Raw genomic sequence first — 8,969 nt, 5'->3', positions numbered from 1 at the left:
TAAGAAAATGCAAGTAAAAATCCTAAAATCCTAGAATGAAATGCAAAAGTGTTGGAATTAGAAACTTGTCACCCAAAATCGCCGACCGGTCGGACGACCTCCCCACACTTAAAAGTTTGCACCGTCCTCGGTGCACTCAAAGATGAGCAAGGGGGTACGGCGACTCTCCAGATTGCTACGTGTTCTTAGTCTTGCTTCCGTTATTGCTCGTGGTGCATATATCATGAAAAACAAAAATATAACACCATAAGGTAGGGTAATACAAAAGCAAGGAAGCATAATTGTTGGAATGAGGTAAATCACTAGAATTGAGTGAGTGAATTAGTGTGACATTAATGACAAATAGGTGTGTGAATTCTAAATTGCGTGGTTTAGAACACACATTAGCATAAAAGTTATATCACAAAAGAAGCATGCACTTTACTCATTCTAGTATGCTTGAGATGCTTTAAGTAAACTTGTAAGGTAAAACAAGCATTAAAGAAGCATGAAAGCATTCAAGTCAAACATATGGATGGATATAATCATGAAATATAATGCATTAAGGTAAATGCTCAACATCATCCATCAAGAAGTTGCCTAATCACAAAATAAGGCTCAAATCACATGGTGGCCAAATCATGTAATTCAAGAAGAGTTACAAGTTCGAAGGCAATTCTCATCACTTGGTATTTTCCAAAAGATAAGCATGAAAAACTCAAGACCAAGTAGTAATATATAACCTCAATCATAGGATCCAACAGAGATTATCTAAAAACATTAATGCTAAATTAGCATTTAGGCAATAAGGGAGAAGCAATGCATAGTAAACAAAGTCAATAATCCAACACCATTATTGAAATGACACTTAGAAAAAAAAACGAAAACATGCTATAGAAACAAATGAAAATGGAAAGAGTAGAAGTATGCGAATGCAGTGAGCAAAAGAAAATGGAAGATGAGAAAAAAAACTCTTTTTTTTTTTTTACCGACGCGTGCGTGTCATGCACGTTTACGCGTCGATGGGTATATTGGTCAAGGGACGCGTACGCGCCAGGTGCGCGCACGCGTGCGTCGAGTTAGGCCGGAGGCATAGTGTCGGCCCAAGTCTGGCACAACTCTCGGGTAAAAGTACCGGGGGTGCAGATTGTGCAATCGACGCACGCGCGCACAGTGCGCGTGCGCGTGCATTGCGAATTTAAGATGATGTGCGCGTACGCGCCAGGTGCGCGCACGCGTGCATAGACTTGTGCCTCAGGCCCAATGTTCGCACAGTCCAGGCCTAACTCTCGGGTTTTTTGGCTGGGGTTGAATTTTTTGCATCCACGCGTACGCGTACAGTGCGCGTCCGCGTGGTGGTGTCTCCCACCTAGCACTTTTGTTTATTGTCCTTAAGTTGGACTTATGGGGAGCTCCTCTCAAGGTGGCTTGTGCTTATATTCATCTTGGAACTCCCACCAATGCTTGGTTCTCCATTGTGCCCCAAGATTTCTCATGGATTGAGCCAAGTGTTGATGGAGTTCTTCACAAGCTTGGGGCTCCCAAAGTTGATCCTCTTCTTGTGATCCGGGATCCCACACTTTGTTTTCACACCCGTCTTGATGTTGATCATCATTATTAGTCCATCCGGGTGGTGAACAAGTACTTTAGTGCCGCGTGATCCGAGTACACTACAACCTTGGAACCAAGAAGATAGGCTCGGAACTTGTCCAAAGCAAAAACAATAGCTAGGAGTTCCTTTTCGGTAGTAGTGTAGTTGGATTGGGCTCCGTCTAATGTTTTGGAAGCATAAGCTATGACATAGGGAATCTTACCTTTGCGTTGTGCTAACGCGGCTCCTATCGCATAATTCGAAGCATCACACATGATTTCAAAAGGTTGAGTCCAATTGGGGCCTCACACTATAGGAGCTTGTGTCAATGCTACTTTGAGTTTGTCATATGCTTCCATACATTCCTTGCTCAGCTCAAATTCGGTGTCTTTTTGTAGTAATCGAGAGAGAGGTAAGACCACCTTGCTAAAGTCTTTGATGAATTTCCGGTAAAATCCTGCATGTCCAAGAAAAGAACGGACTTCCTTCTCGGAGGAGGGGTAAGGTAAACTGGATATGACATTTATCTTTGCCGGATCTACGGAGATGCCTTCCTTTGATACTATGTGTCCCAAAACAATTCCTTGTTTGACCATGAAATGACATTTTTCAAAATTTAGAACAAGGTTTGTTTTGGTGCATCTCTCTAAGACTTTTTCAAGGTTATCTAAACAATGCTCAAATGAATCACCATACACACTAAAGTCATCCATGAAAACTTCCATTGATTGCTCTAGAAAGTCCGCAAATAGGCTTATCATGCATCTTTGGAACGTTGCCGGTGCATTGCATAGGCCGAATGGCATATGCTTGTAAGCATACGTCCCAAAGGGGCAAGTAAATGTGGTTTTTTCTTGGTCTTCTAGAGCAATATGAATTTGGAAGTATCCGGAGTAGCCATCAAGAAAACAATAATATGATTTACCGGCTAATCGATCAAGCATTTGATCAATAAATGGTAATGGGAAGTGATCTTTTCTTGTGGCCGCATTCAATCTTCGGTAGTCTATGCATACTCTCCAAGAATTTTGCACTCTTGTTGCTATAAGTTCACCACTTTCATTTTTGATTGTTGTCACTCCGGACTTTTTGGGCACCACTTGGACCGGGCTTACCCATTCGCTATCCGAGATAGGATAGATGATGTTTGCTTCAAGTAGCTTAGTGACTTCTTTCTTTACTACCTCAAGAATGGTTGGATTAAGTCTCCTTTGAGGTTGCCGGACCGGTCAGCTCTTGGGCTTCATCAAGGTATGAATACCTTAAGTGAGGTGGTAGTGGCTTCAATTCCATCTTTTTTCATTCTTTGAAGTTTCAGTTTCCGGATGGTTTGTATGATGTGTGGTATTTAGTACGCTTGACTTTTCATTTGCTTCTTCAACCATATACTTCTCATCTAACCTTGCAAGATGCACTTCGGCCACTATATTATCGATTGGGTCACACTGAAATAAAGAGTGGTTCTCCGGTGGATGCTTCATTGCTTCCTCTAGGCTAAAGCTTACAATTCTCCCATCTATTTCAAATGAGTAGTTCCCCGAGTAGGCATCAAGTTTAAATCTAGAAGTTCTCAAGAATGGCCTTCCAAGTAGGATAGACGATGCTCTCTCGGTTTCGCTTGATGGCATTTCAAGGACATAGAAGTCAATCGGGAATACCAACCCTTTTATATTCACCAATACATCTTCCGCAACACCCGCTACGGTTATTATGCTTTTATCCGCTAGGACAAATCTTGTCGTCGACCTTTTTAGTGGTGGCAACTTCAATACCCGGTAGACGGAGAGTGGCATGATGCTAACACATGCTCCGAGGTCACACATACAATCTCTAAATTGAACTCCATTGACTGTGCAAGTGACCATACAAGGGCCCGGATCATCATACTTCTCGGGCAGTGTTCCCATTAACGCGGAAATAGAGCTTCTCAATGGATGGTTTCCAATTCAAGAATTCTATCCTTATGTATGCATAAGTCTTTGAGGAATTTGGCATATCTAGGAACTTGATGGATAGCATCAAAGAGGGGGACGGTTACCTCAACTTTCTTGAACATTTCTACCATTTTGGGGTCGAGTTCTATGTGCTTTTTAGCTTTCTTCGCAAGTGTTGGAAATGGAAGTGGTTGAGCAACTTCTTCTTCCAAGGTTCTTTTGGCCTTGGTTGTCTCCCTTGTTGGTTGGGTTTCATCCTCAACTATGGCTTGTGGCGTCTCCTCTTCCACTACCTCTTCTATATCTATTCTCTCCTCTTCTTGGGCGGTTGTGATAGGACTTGAGTCTTTTGCTTCTTTCTCTTTTAGTTGCGTACCGGATCTAAGGGTGATGGCATTGATGCCCCCCTTTGGATTTGGTTGAGGTTGAGAGGGAATGACACTTTGGATTGGGGGTTGAGGAGTGGGAGTTGATGGTGTATCCATGCGTGCAAGAAGAGCTTGTAGTGTAGAGGTGAGGCCGGTGAGACCGGAAGCAAGTGTGTTTTGTAGTTCCTTTTGGCCTTGGATAATGGTTCGGAGTGTTTCGTCTTGGTTGGAGGGGGTGGTTGCATATGTGAGTTGAGGAGCTTGTGATTGGTTGGGTGGTGGTCTTTGATGTGGTGGTTGATATGTTTGGTAGTTTCTTTGTGGGTTTTGTTGGTTGTATGATTGATTTTGTGAGTTGTATGGTCGGTTTTGTGAGAAATTTTGTGAGTTGTTACCCCATCTTTGACCTCCTCCATTGTTGTTGTTGTCCCTATTCCCTTGTTGATGGTTGTCTCTCCAATTTTGATTATTGTGTCCACTTCCTTGGTTGTGGCCTCCTCCTCATTGATAAGAGTACCCTTGGTTAGGATTACCGCCTTGGTAGTACCCTTGATTGGGGCGATCATAGAAATTATGGGTAGCCGCCAAGGTATTATCTTCTTGAAGGCTTGGGCACTCATCCGTGTAGTGAGAGTAGCAAGAGTAAATGCCACATACTCTTTGAGGGACCAATTGTTGGTTGTGTTGTTGAGGTGGTGGAGGGTGTTGTTGTTGGTATGATTGAGGTTGTGGTTGTTGTTGGTTCAATTGGAGTTGCCTCAAGATGGATGTCATCTCATTCAAGGATTGAGTTAGAGCGGTGGTTTCACTACTAGTTGATACCTCATTCACGGTCCTTGGACGGTTGACTCTTCGCCTCATATGTTGATTGGATTCGGCTAAGTCAATAATAAGTTGCCATGCCTCCTCCGCGGTTTTATATTTGGACAAAGAACCATTGCTAGAAGTGTCCAAGAGGGTTCTATCTTGCTCTCGCATCCCTTGACATATGTATCCAAGCAATACTTGAGTGTCGATCATGTGATTAGGGCATGCATCTAGTAGTTTGCGAAACCGTTCCTAATACTCATAGAGTGGTTCCGTCTCACCTTGCTTGGGTGCTAAAATGGGGCCCAGAAATCACCCCTAATGTTTTCTGCATTTTCTGCACGTGGCGCATGTCACGCGTACGCGTCAGTCACGTGCACACGTCGCTGGTCTTCTTCGCAAGTCACGCGGACGCGTCGGTCACACGCACGCGTCGCTGTGAAATTCTTCAAATCACGCGTACGCGTCAGTCACGCGCACGCGTCACCATGGAAAGCCCAAATCACGCGTACGCGTCAGTCACGTGCACGCGTCACTCTTCGCTGCCATCTTCCTTGATTCTTGTGCTGCAGAAACTCCATCAAATCCAGCCAAATGCTACCTAAAATAAATAAAATTGCAAAAGACTCAAAGTAGCATCCATATTGGCTAAAAGATAATAAATTTGTTATTAAATTCAATAAATTAGATGCAAATTCACTAGAAAAAGATAGGAAAGATGCTCACGCATCAAGAACCACCTCCAATGAATGTCTGTAAAGTGAACTGTGATGCAAGTATTTTTTAAAATGAGTAATTAGCTGGTTTTGGATGTATTATTAGAGCAGCATGGGAATTTGGATAAAAGGTTGTGCTGCCAATATACCTCTTTCTAGTGTTCTCTGTTGTGAGCTTCATGCTATTTGGAGAGGGCTTGTTATGGCTTGGGATTGCGAGTGCAAAGAGGTCATATGTGAAACTGATAATCTTGATGTGTTTCTTCTTGTTTCGCGAGGCTCACCCAGCATTATTAGGAATGACTCTGATCTGCTTGACAAAATCAAAGAGATGCTCCAGCGCAATTGGACAGCTACTTTAGTGCTCATCCAGGGCACAACAAACAGAACAGCTGATTTAATGGCTAAGACTTTAAACAAGCAGGAGTACCTAGAGTGGTTACTGCCCCCTAATAGTTTAGACATTATTATTAGAGATGAGTACTACTCTTTCTTTTAGGTCCTTTTTCTTTGTGTTATGTTCAGTCACAAAAAAAAAACTAATTTTAAAAGTACAAAGATTTGAGTGTATGATATTAAATTGGTTAATCAAAATAATATTTTTTTCATAAGCACATATTTAATATATAGGTATAATTCTTTAAAATCACTAATCATTCCCTTTGCATATATCTCTGGTCTAAATTATTAGTTTTTTAATCCGCTTGAATAATTGTAAGAAATTTAAGTCCTCTCTTATACATGCAGCAATTTACTGATTAGCAAAAATATCTTAAATGAAGTTCTGATCCATAATGTCATCGGCCTACCAAGTGCCCTTGCTAGTAAGAATTATGATGCATATCTTCTGTTTGATAATTTGTTGTATTTTTTATTATGATTTTATTGAGTGCATACATTTTTGCTCCCTTTCAATGAATTACGCTTTGGATCAATTCATCTTAACGGTTTCTGTTCCTGTTAGTTACCTCAATCTGATATGTAGGTAGCATTGAGAATAAGAAGAAAGCAATTGATACTACGTGTTTGGGGTATTTAAAAATTTTCCTGACATAAATTGAATATAATATAATGATTAATGAATGAGTCTAATTTAGAGATGTTTTAGACACCTCCATTCAATAAACGGCTCAATTTTATCGTTATGGAAGTCTTGAATGTGATATGTCTAGATATGGAATCAAGGCGTGCTAGACCAAATTGTGGAACAGCTTTTTGTGAGTGGCAGGGGTTAGAATTCAGATCCTGCGAATTTTGTATTCCAAAAAGTTGCTCAACAAATCGGACCTTTTTTATATGAGTGCGAAATGAATTTGCACGATCCGAGTTGTATTTTAATTTTATTTGAATCAGCTGTACCTAATCGGGAGATCCGATTTATGGATAAATATATATATAAAAGTGTGTAACTCGTAGAAGAGATCAAATCCCGTCTTCTTATTCATCTTGTTCGGGTTTTTCTTCTAATTTTTTCTATTTGTGTTTCTCTCTTTCTTGGTATGTAGCCCAAAAATCTGGTAGTAAAGTTTCTATTCTTGTTTAGGTGAGTGAGAGAAATGGATGATAAAGTTCTTTTAAAAGTATTTTATTTTGGTCAGATTTTGTTACAAACATCTGAAGGAGTAAAATTTATTTGTGAAAATCTGTTAGATGTTATTATTCCCTTCACAATCTCATTTGAAGAGCTTAAATGTGTGATCTGTGAGAAGATAGATTCTGAGATGTCAAGAAAAATATCATGTATTTTATACAGATATCCCATACCATCATTACGAGATTCTTCATCCTTGTCGGACTCCTCTATTTCATCCTCCTCGTCCTCGTCTTCGTCGTCCGGTTCATCTACTAGATACCCATCAGTCTCTTGTTCAAGTGACTTAGCATTTTCTTCAATGAGACCCATTCAAACACGGTTAGGGTTTTGATTATTAAGAATCCCGCGACCACCGTCACTCCTACTAGAGTTAATAGATATGAACCCTCCAAAAGCACCCGACGAAGTGCGGCACGAATGCCTCACATCCAAGGAATACCTACCCGCCATGAACTCAGGCTGTTGGCCATATTGTGATTGTTCTGCATCTGCAATCATGAAACCAAGTAACTGGCTAAAAGAAGCTCCTTCTCCTGAGTCAAACTGTCGCATACCCCAATACTACTGATGTATTGGGTATGACGGGGTAAACTGTGTTTGAAGTACATATTGGCTTGAGGACAAAGATTGTTCTTGTGGAAGTGGATTTGGAAGTGGAGGTGGAGGTGGAGGTGACTGTGGCTCCTGCTCTTGATTGTCATCAGCCATATCCTGATTACCCTCATCATTCTCTTGAACCACAAGATTGGACAAGTTCAAACGGTCTCTAAATTTTGTCTGGTACCAATACTTGTAAGTATCCAAGGGATGCTGTGAAGGCATGGAAAGCTCAGTAAGAACGTTATTATACCTGTTTGTCTACTGCATCACCCAAAATGAATAAGTCGTGGCCGTGGCCTAGTTAAGATTCTTAGGACCAGCTAGGACTTCTCCGTGTGCTTTGTCTAGATTCCGTTCCTGATAAGGAACTCCCTGAACAAAACTGAACTGTCGCCTATACCTATCGGTTGCATGCCACTCAATGCATTCAAAACTCATCAATGGTACCGTAGCGCTCCACACAACCAAGTGCATGTAGATGTCTACAGAAATTATGTCCGGATCCACACGATCGATAGCATAAGCAACCCACACAAATTGGAAAAAATAAAGTAAACTCTTGATTACAATCCACTTCACAATCACAATAACAAGAACAATAACAATAACAATAAGATTAGCACTAACACTAAACCTGAAACAAATACTTCTTTAATGAAAGCACACCTGGCCTTTCTGAAGATCATACAAGGCCTTCCTAAAGTGAGCAAGCGTAAGATATCTATCGCGTCGGTCTCCACACTCCCAGTTATGCCACCTAATATGACTTATTTCATTAACACAATTGGATTCTAAATATGAAGATACGGGATAAATGTAAGGTAATATTACATGTTTGCAAGTGGAAAACTGCGGGGTTCTCTAGGAAGCGGTGCTAGATATGGCAGGCGGATCCAAGCCCAACCGAGCAGAAGTGTTAGTGGACTGGTGCGCGAAATTGTGAACATTACTTTTTCACAACTCTCATAATCCCCGGTAATGGCTCCAAAAACTTGGTGGCTCAATACCATGGCATTACACAACTTCGCACAACTAACCAGCAAGTGCACTGGGTCGTCCAAGTAATAAACCTTACGTGAGTAAGGGTCGATCCCACGGAGATTGTTAGTATTGAAGCAAGCTATGGTCATCTTGTAAATCTTAGTCAGGAAAACTCAAATGTATATGGTGATGAACGAAAATAACACAAAGATAAAGATAGAGATACTTATGTAATTCATTGGTAGGAACTTCAGATAAGCGCATGAAGATGCCTTCCCTTCCGTCTCTCTGCTTTCCTACTGCCTTCATCCAATCCTTCTTACTCCTTTCCATGGCAAGCTTAAGCAAGGGTTTCACCGTTGTCAGTGGCTACCTCCCATCCTCTCAGTGAAAGCGATT

This window comes from Arachis duranensis, chromosome 7, assembly GCF_000817695.3.
Source record: "Arachis duranensis cultivar V14167 chromosome 7, aradu.V14167.gnm2.J7QH, whole genome shotgun sequence".
Taxonomy (NCBI): Eukaryota; Viridiplantae; Streptophyta; class Magnoliopsida; order Fabales; family Fabaceae; genus Arachis; species Arachis duranensis.
Note: the sequence above shows the minus strand (reverse complement) of the source record.